Here is a 15,388-nt window from a genome sequence, read left to right on the forward strand (position 1 = left end):
GCTGAACTTGAAACTCCAATCCTTTGGCCACCTGATGTGAAGAGCTGACTCATTGGAAAGACCCTGATGCTGGGAAAGATAGAAGGCAGGAGGAGAAGGGGACGACAGAGGATGAGATGGTTGGATGGCATCACCGACTCGATGGACATGAAGCTGAGCAAATTCTGGGAGACAGTGAAGGCCAGGGAAGCCTGGCGTGCTGCAGCCAGTGGAGTTGCAAAGGGTCGGATTTAGTGACCAGACAGCCACAACAAATGCCTACCTCAGGGCCTTTGCACTTGCTGTGCGTTCCTCTGGCCCCTATCTGTCCACCTCCTTGTCCTGGAGTACCTGACTTCAATGCCATACCACTTCCTCAAGCCTCCCGGACATCTGGACTCAACACACACCCCCATCACCTACTCCCAAGTCTCTAGTCTGTCAAGCATCCTCCCACCCCCAGTCCAGGAATTCCCTCGAAAGCAGATCTGGGTGGACAAGACATCTACACTTGATGGGGGAGAAGGGAGAATGGGGTTAACAATACTTCTGACAAGAACGAGTCAGTGGAGAGAGGTGTGCACCAGACTGGTATGTGTGGCGAGGAGACCCTGAGGTGGGAGGTTTCAGGAGGTGGGGATCAGGGGCTAAAAGGATCCCAGGGACAAGGGCCTGGAGCCATGGAGGGTGGACTTGATTTGGAAGGCGATAGGTTTGGAGGATAGAGTCCAAGCTGTGTTTTTATAAGATCAATCTATGAAAAAGCAAGTCACAGACAGATCTGTATCATCTCTGTATCTGTTTATATCTATCTGTATCCATTTAACTACTGCTATCTGTCTATTTCTGGAGAAGGAAATGGCAACCCACTCCAGTACTCTTGCCTGGGGAACCCCATGGACGGAGGAATCTGGTGGATTACAGTCCATGGGGTGAAGAGTTTTATCTGTGAATGTGTGCATGCTCAGTCACTCAGTTGTGTCGGACTCTTTTGCGATCCCATGGACTGTAGCCTGCCAGGTTCCTCTGTCCGTGGGATTCTCAGGCAGGAATGCTGGATGTAGCTTGCCAGGTTCCTCTGTCCGTGGGATTCTCAGGCAGGAATGCTGGATTGGGTTGCCATTTCCTTCTCCTGGGGATCTTCCCAGAGCAGAGATGTCTCCTGCATGGCAGGCACACTCTTCACCACCGAGCCCCAGGGAAACCCATCTATCTATCTGCCTGTCTATTATTTATCATCGGACATGACTGAAGCGACTTAGCAGCAGCAGCAGCAGCAGCATACCTTTCATAAGGGCTTCCCTGGGGGCTCAGTGGGTAAAGAGCCTGCCTGCAGTGCGGGAAAGCTGTGTTCGATCCCTGGCTTGGGAAGATCCCCTGGAGAAGGAAATGGCAACCCACTCCAGTCTTCTTGTCTGGAGAATTCCATGTACAGAGGAGCCTGGTGGCCTACAGTCTGTGGGGTCACAAAGAGTTGGACACGACTGAGTGACTAACACTTTCACACCTTTATATATCCTTTTTTCTTTATTTATTTCACTGTGCCAGGTTTTAGTTGCAGCATGTGGGATCTAGTTCCCTGACCAGGGATCGAACCCAGGCCCCCTGTAATGGGAGTGTGGACTCTTAGCCACTGGACCACCAGGGAAGTCCCTGTCACACTGTATCTTGATAGAAAACTACAAGCGCTTGGTTGCTGCTCACCAAGAAGAAATAATTCTGGTGCCCACAGGAGCCAGTTTAAGAGCAGAATCTTCTGGAGATGGGAATTATTAACTTCTACCTTATTAATTTCTTTATTGAATTCATCTTTAAACATGATAAGCTAATAAAGATTTTGTTTATTCAGGAAAACAGCGTTTACCTAAATAACCATTCTGATGAAAACACAGACAATTGTTGGTGGAAGGTGAGTCTACAGTGAGGGGGCCCCTCACCCGCAACCTCAGGCAGCGGGTATGTTCGAGTCAGCTCTCCAGGATTGCTGTTTGGAGGTGGCTGGGCCGTCGGCCTGAGTTCAGGCTCCAGCTCCCCTGTTGCTAGTCAGCAGTGTGACGGTGGGCTGGGGGCTTCCCCTCTCTGTGCCTGGCTTTTTCATCTTTCACACAGGCGATGTTAGTGTCGTGGCATCGCAAGTCCTGCCCCGTAGAACATGGAGAAGAGGAACTTGTACACAGCCAGCTCTTGCTCTGAGCTAGTTGCCACTGTTTGTTATCACCATCACTGTTATCTGTATTATTGGCTACGGCAGTGGCTTCCAGGTGGCCCTAGCGGTAAAGAACCCGCTTGCCAAAGCAGGAGACACGAGACCCGGGTTCGATCCCTGGGTCGGGAAGATCCCCTGGTGGAGGGCACGGCAACCCACTCCAGTATTCTTGCCCGGAGAATCCCATGGACAGAGGAGCCTGGCGGGCTCTAGCCCATAGAGTTGCAAAGTTGGACACACCTGAAGCGACTAAGCACACAGGACTGGTAATTTGTATAAACCTACCATGTTTAAGAGGCAGCAATGAGAGGTTAGGGGACCAACTCATACCCATTTGCCTGAGGCTTTTCTGATTTAACACAGGAAGTCCTACATCCCAGGAGCTCCCTCAGTCTTGGGTAAGCCAGAAGTACAGTTGGTCACCCTATGGGAGATCTTGGATCCCAGTGGTGAGATGGGGGAATCTCTGACAACCCCTAACTTTTGGGAACTCAGTGCCAAGGAAGAAACTTAGGGAGAGGAACCATTCCGGGGGAACTGGACAAACCCAAGTGTGGATACATTGAGTGTGAGTGTCTTTTTGCTTGTCTGGGTGGGAGAAGACAGGTTTTCCTGTGGGGAATGCAGGACAGAGGTCCCAGCATCGTATTCTGAAATATTTCAAACACACAGCAAAGTTGAAAGAATTGTCCAGCAAACACCCACACACCTGCTCCTAGAAACTGCAATTAACATTTGAATATATTTGCTGTAATATCTGGGAGCTTCCCAGGTGGCCCTGGCGGTAAAGAACCTGGCTGCCAATGCAGGAGATGTAAGAGACGTGGGTTTTATCCCTGGGTCGGGAAGACCCCCATGGAGAATGAAATGGCAACCCACTCTAGTATTCTTGGCTGGGAAATTCCACGGACAGAGGAGCCTGGCGGGCTAGAGCCCATGGGGTCGCAAAGAGTCAGGCAACACTGAAGCTACTTAGCACACTTTAATATCTATCTCACCATCCATTCACTCATCCATCTTACTTTTTACCTGTTTTAATACGTTGGAGACTTCTGCACACTTCCCTGCCGTGGTTTCAGTGCTTATACCATTAACTCAAGCTCGATATTGGCTTACAGTTCTTCTCTTTGATGTGAAATTTGCATACAATGATATGTACAAGTCTGAAGTGTACACTGGGTGAGTTCTGATAAACCTCAGCTACAACCACAGGGGAAATAACTTACTCATCCCCCATGAGATTCAAAACAAAAAATAAAAGTAAATGGAGGCAGCTCAGGTTCTGCTGCTTGCAAAGCTCTGTAACCTGGAGAGAGTGTCTTAACCTTTCTGGGCCCCAGTTTCTCATCTTCAAAATGGGGAGAGTAGGGGTACCTGTCTGAGATTTGATTGTGGTTGTTGCGGGTACTGAATGGGTGAATCTGTATAGAGATAGTGTGGAGTGCCTGGGATGTAAGAAGTGCCTTGAAAAACACTTATGATATTATCCAGTTGGAACAGCGAAAGCAATTACAGTCGGTGGAAAAAGAAATAAAGAGGTAAGTATATTGCAGGAAAATTTCAAAGACGGCCAACAGAGGAAGCTAAGCATCGAATTTACCCTGGTGTGGAAGGCAGGTCGAAGGAAAGGGACTGTGTGGATGCTAAGGCCCTTCAGATTCTTTGAGGCCCCATGGGCTGTAGCCCACCTCTGTCCATGGAATTCTCCAGGCAAGAATATTGAAGTGGGTTGCCATTCCCGTCTACAGGGGATCTTCCCAACCCAGGGATGGAACCCCGGTCTCCTGTGATGTGGGAGGATTCTTTACTGTCTGAGCCACCAAGGAAGCTCAAGGAAAGGGAGGTTTTGAGCTAAATCTTTGCGACCCCATGGACTGCCTGCTGGGCTGTTTTGTCCATGGAATTCTCTAGAGCAAGAATACTGGGGTGGGTTGCTATGTCCTTCTCCAACTGATTTTCCCAATCCAGGTTTCAAACCCAGGTCTCCTGCATTACAAGCAGAGTCTTTACCGTGTGAGCCACCAGGGAAGCCCAATCCTGACCCACCACCACAGGAAATCAGCAGCGCGGGGGGCTCTATGCACTTGTGAATGATTGGAGGGAGAGGAGCCTTGTGATAACAAAGTGGTAGGAGGGCTTTCCTGGTGGCTCAGGGAAGAGTCCATCTGCCAGTGCAGGAGACACCAGTTGGATCCCCGATCCGGGAAGATCCCACATGCCAGCTAAGCCTGTGTGCCACAACACTGTTGAGCCTGTGCTCCAGAGCCTGGGAGCTGCAAGCGCTGAGCCCGTGCGCTGCAGCCACTGAAGCCCCCGTGCCCCAGAGCCCATGCTCGGAAGCAAGAGAAGCAACCGCAATAGCAGCCAGCACATAGCAAGCAGAGAGTGGCCCCTGCTTAAAGCGCCCAGAGAAAAGCCCGTGCAGCATCGAAGACCCAGCAGAGCCAACAATAAACACATAAACATTAAAAAAGTGATATGATAATCCGACTGACTTTAGAAGAATTATCAGAATGTTTAAAAGAACATTTTAAACCCCTGTATATGTTTAATTTTTAGATTTGTAACAGCTGCTAAGGATTTCAGACACATTTGCTTGGTGGAGGCATTTAAGATGAAAGAATCAAAATACACTATGTTGTATAAATGTTATCTATAATATTTAAGAGATTTCAATTCACTGCATTTCTGAATGGACTCAAAGATGCACTCACTGACCTATTTGAAAATGATAGTCTGCTTTGACAGGTGTATAAGTAACAGGATAGCTATCCTTGGAACCGAACACTTAAGGGAAACTCTTGTTTCTAAAGGTATGATTTAAATTATGTTTACAAAGTGACCACAAAGATGGGTTTTTCTAGGCATCAAAGCTTCCCCAAATCAAACACTGTTATGAGTTTGATATCAGGAACCCAAAAGGCAGTGTGGCTGGAGCAGAGGGAGCAAGGAGAAAAGTGGGAGGAAACGAAGATGCGGTGTGGTGGGATTTGGGGGCTGCAGGGAAGAGATTCCCCCAGTGAGGTGAGCGCCAAGGAGAATTCGGAGCAGAGGTGAAACTAATCTAGGTTTTGCGTAACTTCCACCAGCCGCTGGGCTGCGAGACACAGCTACTTGGTGGGTATGGCAGGTGGGAAAAAACCGGATCGTGGTGGTTTCCCCCAAATCCATTTTTAAAAAGCCCGAAGTCTTGACCTCGGAAGCTCGCGTGATCCCCTGCAGCCGCCAGAACGCCGGGCGCCTTTCTCAAGACTTTTGACCTTGACACCACTGCCCCCGCGTGGCCAAAGCCTGAACTGTAGCAACGTCCTGCAGACCGCGTTCCCTTTTGGGTGCGCAAAGGGTCCCCTAGTGCGAGGCGCGGAGGGGTCCTGCGATGGAGCCAGTCAAGGTCTGCCCTCGAGTAACTCCCCAGGGTGGGGATGAGTGAGCTACGCGGGGATTAAAATGTTTGCAGGACAGTCTGATGAGCAGGTGGCTTCTCAAAAAATTGCAAACCAGAGAGATTCTCAGAGGACGGGTCTTTGGGCAGTGTCTGTTGCTGTTGTTGAGTTGCTCAGTCGTAGCCGACTCTTTGCGACCCCGTGGACTGTAGCCCACCAGGTTCCCCTGTCCTTCACCATCTCCCAGAGTTTGCTCAAACTCATTTCCATTGAGTCAGTGATGTCATCCAACCATCTCATCCTCTGCCAAACCCTTCTCCTCCGGCTTTCAATCTTTCCCAACATCAGGGTCTTTTCCAGTGAGTCAGTTCTTCGAATTAGGTGCCCCAAAGCATTGAAGCTTCAGCTTTAGTCCTTCCAATGAATATTCGGGGTTGATTTCCTTTAGGATTGGCTGGTTTGATCTCCTTGCCGTCCACGGGACACTCAAGAGTCCTCCAGCACTGCAGTTCGAAGGCATCCATTCTTCGGTGCTCAGCCTTCTTTATGGTCCAACTCTCACATCCATATATGGCTACTGCAAAAACCATAGCTTTAACTATATAACCTGTCCCAGCCTTCAATTCCTAGTCATCCACCCGGGTCTGCTAAGATTCTCCGGTTTGCCCCTGCTTCCCAGTGCTCTGTAGAGCAAGTCCAAGCCCTTCAGCCTGGTGCTTGAAGCCGTGGAAAACCCAGCTCTGACTGCCCCAACATATCATTAGCACGAACAGTACACAAGTAGAGACCTCCCTGGTGGTCTAGGCATTAAGAATCCACCTGCCACGCAGAGGTCATGGGTTTGACCCCTGGTCTGGGAAGATCCCACATGCCGTGGAGCATCTAAGCCTGCATTCTACTCCTGAGCCTGTCCTCTAGAGTACACACACCTCAACGACTGAGTCTGCCTGCCTAGAGCTTGTGTTCTGCAACAAACTGCAACTAGAGAGTAGCCCCTGCTCAGCGCAACTAAAGAAAGCCTGGGCACAGCACTGAAGACCCAGTGCAGTAAACAAACAAACAAACAAAAAGCTATAACACTCAAAAAATGTAGGAGGAACTTTTTTTTTTAGTTTATTTTTTTATTGAAGGAAAATTGCTTCACAGACTTTTGTTGTTTTCTGTCAAACTTCAACATGAATCAGCCATGCTGCTGCTGCTAAGTCGCTTCAGTCGTGTCCGACTCTGTGTGACCCCAGAGATGGCAGCCCACCAGGCTCCCCCATCCCTGGGATTCTCCAGGCAAGAACACTGGAGTGGGTTGCCATTTCCTTCTCCAATGCATGAAAGTGAAAAGTGAAAGAGAAGTCGCTCAGTCGTGTCCGACTCTTATCAGCCATAGGTATACATAGATCCCCTCCGTTTTGAACCTTCCTCCTATCTCCCTCCGCATCCCACCCCTCTAGGTTGATACAGAACCCCTGAGCCATACAGCAAATTCCCGTTGGCTATCTATATTCCATATGGTAACATGTTTCCATGTTACTCTTTCCATACATCTCACCCTCTCCTCCCCTCTCCCCATCTCCATAAGTCTGTTCTCTATAGGTTTCTCCATTGCCTCCCTGTAAACAAATTCTTCAGTACCATTTTTATAGATTCCATATATGTGCGTTAGAATAGGATATTTCTCTTTCTCTTTCTGACTCACTTCACTCTGTATAATAGGTTCTAGGTTCATCCACCTCATCAGAACTGACTCAAATATGTTCCTTTTTATGGCTGAGTATTCCATTGTGTATATGCACCAAAACTTTATCCATTCATCTGTCGATGGACATCCAGGTTGTTTCCATGTTCTAGCTATTGTAAATAGTGCTGCAATGAACAGTGGAAAATACACGTCTTTTTCAATTTTGGTTTCCTCAGGGTATATGCCTAGGAGTGGAATTGCAAGAGCATTCCCTTTTCTCCACACCCTCTCCAGCATTTATTGTTTGTAGACTTTTTGATGATGGCCATTCTGACCAGTGTGAGGTGACATCTCATTGTGGTTTTGATTTTCATTTCTCTAATAAAAAGCAGAGACATTACTTTGCTGACTAAGGTCCGTCTAGTCAAGGCTATGGTTTTTCCAGTGGTCATGTATGGATGTGAGAGTTGGACTGTGAAGAAAGCTGAGCGCCTAAGAATTGATGCTTTTGAACTGTGGTGTTGGAGAAGACTCTTGAGAGTCCCTTGGACTGCAAGAAGATCCAACCAATCCATTCTGAAGGAGATCAGCCATGGGATTTCTTTGGAAGGAATGATGCTGAAGCTGAAACTCCAGTACTTTGGCCATGTCATGCAAAGAGTTGACTCATTGGAAAAGACTCTGATGCTGGGAGGGATTGGGGCAGGAGGAGAAGGGGACGACCGAGGATGAGATGGCTGGATGGCATGACTGACTCGATGGACGTGAGTCTGAGTGAACTCCAGGAGCTGGTGATGGACAGGGAGGCCTGGCGTGCTGCGATTCATGGGGTCGCAAAGAGTCGGACACGACTGAGCGACTGAACTGAACTGAACTGAATAATGAACAATGTTGAGCATCTTTTAATGTGTTTGTTAGCCATCTGTATGTCTTCTTTGGAGAAATGTCTGTGTAGGTCTTTTTCCCACTCTTTGATTGGGTTGTTCTTCTGGCATTCAGTTGTATGATCTGCTTGTATATTTTGGAAATTAATCCTTTGTCAGTTGTTTCATTTGTATGACCTCCCTGGTGGCTCAGATGGTAAAGCGTCTGTCTACAATGCGGGAGACCTGGGTTTGATCCCTGGGTTGGAAAGATTCCCTGAAGAAGGAACCGGCAACCCACTCCAGTACTCTTGCCTAGAAAATCCCATGGACGGAAGAGCTTGGTGCAGGCTACTATCCATGGGGTTGCAAAGAGTTGGGCACGACTGAGCGACTTCACTTTCTTTCTTTCTTTCTCCCATTCTGAGGGTTATCTTTTCACCTTGCTTATAGTTTCCTTTGCTGTGCAAAAGCTTTTAAACTTAATCACATCCCACTTTTTTACTTTTGTTTCTATTTCCATTACTCTAGGAGGTGGGTCATATAGGATCTTGCTTTGATTTATGTCATTGAGTGTTCTGCCTATGTTTTCCTCTAAGAGTTTTATAGTTTCTGGTCTTACATTTAGGTCTTTAATCCATTTTGAGTTTATCTTTGTGTATGGTGTTAGGAAGTGTTTTAATTTCATTCTTTTACATGTAGCTGTCCAATTTTCCCAGCCCCATTTATTGATGACGTTGTCTTTGCTCCATTGTATATTCTTGCCTCCTTTGTCAAAAATAAGGTACCCGTAGGTGCATGGGTTTGTTTCTGGGCTTTCTATCTTGTCCCATTGGTCTATATTTCTGTTTTTGTGCCAGTACCATATTGTCTTGATGACTGTAGCTTTGTAGTATTACCTGAAGTCAGGAAGGTTAATTCCTTCAGCTCCGTTCTATTTCTTAGGACTGCTTTGGCGATTCGGGGTCTTTTGTGTTTCATTATGAATTGTGAAAATTTTTGTTCTAGTTCTGTGAAAAAGGCCATTGGTAATTTGATAAGGATTGCATTGAATCTGTAGATTGTGTTTGGTAGTATAGTCATTTTCACAATATTAATTCTTCTTACCCAGGAACATGGAATATCTCTCCATCTGTTTATGTCATCTTTGATTTCTTTCATTAGTGTCTTATAATTTTCTGTGTACAGTTCTTTCATCTCCTTAAGCAAGTTTATTCCTAGATATTTACTTCTTTTTGTTGCAATGGTGAATGGGATTGATTCCTTAATTTCTCTTTCTGATTTTTTATTGTTAGTATATAGAAATGGAGGTGATTTCTGTGTATTGATTTTGTATCCTGCAACTTTGCTAAATTCACTGATTAGCTCTAGTAATTTTCTATACTATCTTTAGGGTTTTCAAGGTACAGTATCATGTCATCTGCAAACTGAGAGCTTTACTTCTTCTCTTCCAATCTGGATTCCTTTTATTTTTTATTTTTTCTCTGATTGCAGTAGCTAGGACATCCAGAACTATGTTGACTAATAGTGGTGAAAGTGGACACCCTTGTCTTGTTTCTGATCTTAGGGGGAGTGCTTTCAGCTTTTCATACTGAGAATAATGTTTGCTGTAGGCTTATCATATATGGCCTTTACTATGTTGAGGTTGGAGAAGGAAATAGCAACCCACTCCAGTATTCATGCCTGGAAAATCCCATGGACTGAGGAGCCTGGTGGGCTACAATCCATGGGGTCGCAAACAGTCAGACACGACTTTGCGACTTTTTTTTGTGTGTGTGTGTTATGTTGAGGTAGGTTCCTTCTATGCCCATTTTTGAAAAGTTTTAATCATAAATGAGTACTAAATTTTGTCAAGGGCTTTTCCTGCATCTATTGAGATTATTATCTGGTTTATATCTTTCAATTTGTTAATATAGCATATCACATTGATTCATTTGTGTACATCGAAGAATCCTTGTGTCCCTGGCATAAACCCAACTTGATCATGGTATATGAGCTTTCTGATGTGTTACTTAATTCTGTTTGCTAAAATTTTGTTGAGGATTTTTGCGTCTATATGCATCAGTGATATTGGCCTGCAGTTTTCTTTTTTGTGTTGTCTTTGGTTTTGGTATCAGGGTGATGGTGGCCTCAGAATGAGGTGGAAGTGTTCCTTCCTCTGTAACTTTTTGAAAGCGTTTTAGAAGGACAGGCATTAGATCTTCTCTAAATGTTTGATAGAGTTCTCCTATGAAGCCATTTGGTCCTGGGCTTTTGTTTTTGGGTAGATTTTTGATCACCGCTTCAATTTCAGTGCTTGTAATTGGGTCAAATGTGGATATGTTGTTATATCATAAGTTCCACTAATTCACAACTTAGTATCATATACAATATATAGTGAAGTTTTCACATTTTTCATGTGTTCACAGCATATTAGCAAAGTTACTAGGAAGACTGGACTACCATGACCCAAGGTGTTACAGAGTGCACAAAATTCTGACCAGAGAGCTCAGATCAAGGAGTGGTTTGCTTTGGGAAGCAATTCTACCCAAAAACAACAAGGGGAGAGAAGAAATTCAAAGTGTTCAATGAGACTTTCCTGGTGGTCCAGTGGCTGAGACTCCATACTCCCAATGCAGGGGGCATGGGTTTCTATCCTTGGTCAGGGAACTAAGATCCTTCATGCTGCAAGTCACAGCCAAAAAAAAAACAAAAAACAAAAACTTTAAGACATTAAATGCACTATTGACTCAAAACTGCCATTTAATATGCTTTGTATCATAGCATATAAAAGCTAACCCATCTATGGAACATTAAGATGACACCAAACACAATAAAAATTTCCCACATTCAATATACTAGTATTTTATGGTTGTACAAAAAAAAAAAAAAAAAAAACCCAAAACTCAACCAACCAGGAAATAATTTCAACTCTTAAATAAAGAATATTTATAGCAGCAACATGGATTGCTAGAGATTGTCAAACTGAGTAATGTCAGACAAAGAAAGACAAATATGTGATATCACTTGTGTGTGGAGTCTTAAAAAACGGTACAAATAAACTTACAAAACAGAAATAAGGTCACAGATGTAGAAGACAACGTTATGCTTACGGGGAGGGGGAGGGAGGGTCGACAAAGACACAAACTACATATCGAATAGATTCAGAACCTATTGTCCAGCATATTATACAGCACAGCACAGGGATCTGCCCTCAGTACTCTGGTTTAGGAAAAGAATCTTAAAAAAAAAAAAGTGGGTATTTGTATACCTAATTCACTTTGCTGTGGCCTGAAACTAGCACAACTGTGTAATAAGCTATGCTCAAATTTAAAAGGAAAGCGGTTGCACCTTAAAAATGGATGAAGTAGGATTTCTATCTTCTTAAAAATACTACTAGAGCTACTAAAAAACTTTGCTTTTACAAAAGAATTGATAAAAACATTCCTTTGTATTGTACAGAAGGTAGACAGGAACCACGGATAGGCTCGGGTGTGTGATCTTAATCACACGTACCTTCTTTCTTTCCTGCTCCATCAGAGCCTGGGCTCTCCTTGTTTTCAGCCTCGCCATCTGATGCAGGTAAATCGTCAGTCTCTTGTGTGGCCATTTCCACCTGTTTTCCCTTTGCTCCCCTTTCCCCTTTGGCTTGCACCTTTCTATCTGAAGATTCATCCTTTCCTGTTGCCTTCTTTGGCTTTGTTTCCACTTGGGCAGGAGTAGGTTTAGTTGACAGCCTCCCAGGTCTCCTCTTGGGCTCCTCCTTCTCGACCCCTGACGAGGAGCTGACCTTCCCTGGGGGCACCCTGGCAGCAGGGTTGGGCATATGCTGGGAGTGGGGAGCGGACTCTGGAAGCTGGTCTGCTTGGCCGCGGCTGCTCCTTCCCCTGCCGCAGAAGCTGGGCCCCTCATGGGCCCTTTTCTTGTTTTTTTGTTTTGTTCTCTTTCCTTTTTGCTCTTCTGATTGAGTGACTTTTACTACCCTTGTCACTCATATCACCAGTCTGTTTTCTTTCCTCCTCTGACCTCCTGCTGGTTTCCATGAGTGTATTTTTGGTTTTAATAAATGAATTCAAAAGTTTTACGTCTTTCTTTTTTATAGTTTCTAGCCCTTTGCTGAAGGAGGCTTGCAACTTGCCTAGGCTTTTAGTGACTCTCTCATCAAATTCATCCAGTTTTCTACTGAGTCTGATGAACATCTTTACAAGTGTTACTCTGAATTCTTTATCTGATAAGTTTCTTATCTCCTCTTCGTTTAGTTGTTTCTCTGAGAGATCCTCGTGTTTGAAAGATATTCTTTGAAAGATGCTGTAGTTCCTTCATTTTGCCTAACTCTGTTTCTATCAGTTATGTTGCCCAGCCTTGAAAGAGTGGCCTTATGTAGGAGGTGTCCTATGGGGGGCCGTCTCCCCTGGTCAACAAAGCGAGGTGTCCCGGGGGTATCCCCTGCATGTGCCCTCCTGTGATAGGTAGACAGCAGCTATTGCGGGTATGCTGGTGGGTGAGGTTGGTCCCCAGGCAGACCTGTCTGTGACCACTGCAGATGGCCTTAGTAGGTTGAGCTGGTCCCTGGTCCAAATGTCTACAGGCCCTGGCTGAAACTGCTGTGGGGAGGGGGTTCTGGTGAGTAGGCCTGGCCTCTTGAGTTCTTAGGAGAAAGCAGGGGCAGGGCAGGTGGTGTTAGTTAGGTTGATGGAGACTGATAGAAATGGTGCTCACCAGCACCAGGCCAGCTACGTGGAAAGAAGGTAAAAACAAATGACGTCTGCCAGCACTTCTATCCCTAAAGTTCCACTGGACCCCTGCCCCTCTGGTGCACACCCTGAAATTAGCCGATGACTCTCCTTTTTGTATGGCCCAGGTGCTTTTCAAGCTGCTGCCTTTGTGATAGACTTTGGAGTGAGTGAGTTTCTGCACGAGTCCTTTAAGAGTGGAGTCTCTTCCCTTTCCTACAGCTCCTGGGCTCCCCAAGATGTGAGCCCTGCTGGTTTTCAAAGTCAGCTGTTATGGGTGCTCAGCTTCCCAGTGCAGGCTCCCCAGGCTGGGGAGCCTGATATGGGACCTGGGCTCCGGCTCATCAGGGGGTACCTCTGCGGCTGTGACATCTCTCCTGTTTGTGGGTTGCCGCACAGGAGTGTGGGAGCGGTTGGCTCTCACTAGACCAGGACTCTGCGCCTCCTACCTTTCTCAATGAGGCCTTTTCCTTATACCCTTAGGTGTGGGAAATCTGTCGTGCTAGTCTTCAGGTCAGTTCTCAGAGGCGGCGGTTCTATATGTGCTTGTAGTTTTGGTGTGTCCCTGAGAGGAGGTGAGCACAGGATCTGCCTATTCCAGCAACTTGATCTGAAATTTGTGCAAGGCGCTACCCTAAGCACTTGGCTGAACCTAAGTTCAACCTAAACAAGGGCTAGAAGATGACTCGATCTGGCTCTGCTGCCGCTTGAGCAGTCACTTGCCCCATCACGTAGTTTCAGCGTCCTTACTCCGTTAGAACCTCTCTTTTAGATGTCAAACCCAGAAAAGCCAGATAAAGAGTGATCCTATCACCTTTCAATCAGAAGGAAATATTTATGACCTTGGATTTGGCAAAGTATTCTTAGATATGACCCCAAAAGCAAATAGAGGGAAAAAAAGATATTTTGGATTTCACCAAATTAATAAATTTTGTGCCTCAAAGGGCACCGTCAAGAAAGGGAACACATCACTAGAATCCTTGTGCATTACTGGTGGGAATATAAAACTATTCTTCTGGTATGGAAAACAATATGACGTTTCCTCAGAAGTTACGCAGTTGATATGTGATTCAGCGATTCCTCTGCTGGGTGTATGCTCAAAAGAATCTAAAATATGGACAGAATCTTGCACACTTGTTCATAGGGCCATTATTCACAAGAGCAAAAATGTGGAAGCAACCCAGGAGTCCATCAGGGATGACTGGATCAACAAGATGGAGCATACATGTGATAGAATATTATTCAGATTTAATGAGAAAGGGGGCTTCCCTGGTGGCTCAGTGGTAAAGAATCTGCCTGTAATGCAGGAGACACGGGAGATGCAGCTTCAATCCCTGAGTTGGGAAGATCCCCTGGAGGAGGAAATGGCAACCCACTCCAATATTCTTGCCTGGGAAATCCCATGGACAGAGGAGCCTGGCGGGCCACAGTCCACAGGGCCCACACAACTGAACAAGTGAGCACACACTCAATGAGAAAGGAAGTTCTGACACATGTTAAAACATAGATAGACTGTGGGGACATCATGTGAAGTAAAATAAGCCTATCCGAGTAGGACAACTACTACACGATCCCACTTACGTGAGGTTCCCATAGCAGTGGAATTTATAGAGACAGAAAATAGAACAGTGGTTTCAGGGGCTGGAGGAAGGTATGAATGGGGAGCTGTTTAATGAGTACAGAGTTTCGGTTTCGCATGATGAAAACCAAGCTCTGGAGACTGGTTTTCCATAGTCAATATACTTCACACTGCTGATCTCTACACTTAAAATAGTTAAGATGTAAATTTTTATAGTATGTGTGTGTGATCAGAATCAAAAGTAAAAACTCTTAAAGTAAGAGTGAAAACAGCCCACAGAAGGCAAAAAATATTGAAAATTATATATCTGGTTAGAGACTTGGATAAAGTATAAAGAACTCCTAATCAATAATAAAAAGCCAAATAATCCAATTTAAAGGTGGCAAAACACTGGAATAGAAATTTTTCCAAGGAAGATATACTAGGATTTCTGGACATGATTACACATCAAGGAAATGCAAGTCAAAACTACAATGAGGGTGGGGGCGGTGGGCAAAATTGGTGAAGGAATTAAAATAGTCACAGGAATGTAATGTGCAGTATAGCAATATAGTCAATAATACTGTATTGCATATTTGAAAGTGGACCAAGGAGCCTGGCAGGCTATAGTCCATGGGGCTGCAAAAGAATCGCACATGACTTAGTGACTAAACATTTACTGGCTTCCCTTGATGGCTCAGTGGTAAAGAAGTTCCCCGCCAATGTGGGAGATGCAGGAGATCTGGGTTCAATCCCTGGTCCAGGAAGATCCCCTGGAGGAGGAAATGCAACCCACTCCAGTATTTTTGCCTGAAAAATTCCATGGACAGAGGACCCTGGCGGCTTACAGACCAAAGGGTCATGAAGAGTTGGACACAACTGAGCAAATGAGCACAAGAGAGTAGAGCTTAAAAGTGCTCATTGCAAGAAAAAAATTTTTTTTGGTAGATATGTGTGGAGAGAGAGGTTAACTAGACTTATTGTGGTGGTCATATTGCAATACATGCAAATATAG

General features: G+C 45.4%; 1 pseudogene; it reads right to left on the bottom strand.

Annotated features, from left to right (window-relative positions):
• Positions 1-11,584: 11,584 nt before the first annotated feature.
• On the bottom strand, positions 11,585-11,908 carry LOC138086170 (non-histone chromosomal protein HMG-14 pseudogene; annotated as a pseudogene).
• Positions 11,909-15,388: the final 3,480 nt, after the last annotated feature.

The sequence above is a fragment of the Capricornis sumatraensis genome, chromosome 9 (genome assembly GCF_032405125.1).
Source record: "Capricornis sumatraensis isolate serow.1 chromosome 9, serow.2, whole genome shotgun sequence".
Taxonomy (NCBI): domain Eukaryota; kingdom Metazoa; phylum Chordata; class Mammalia; order Artiodactyla; family Bovidae; genus Capricornis; species Capricornis sumatraensis.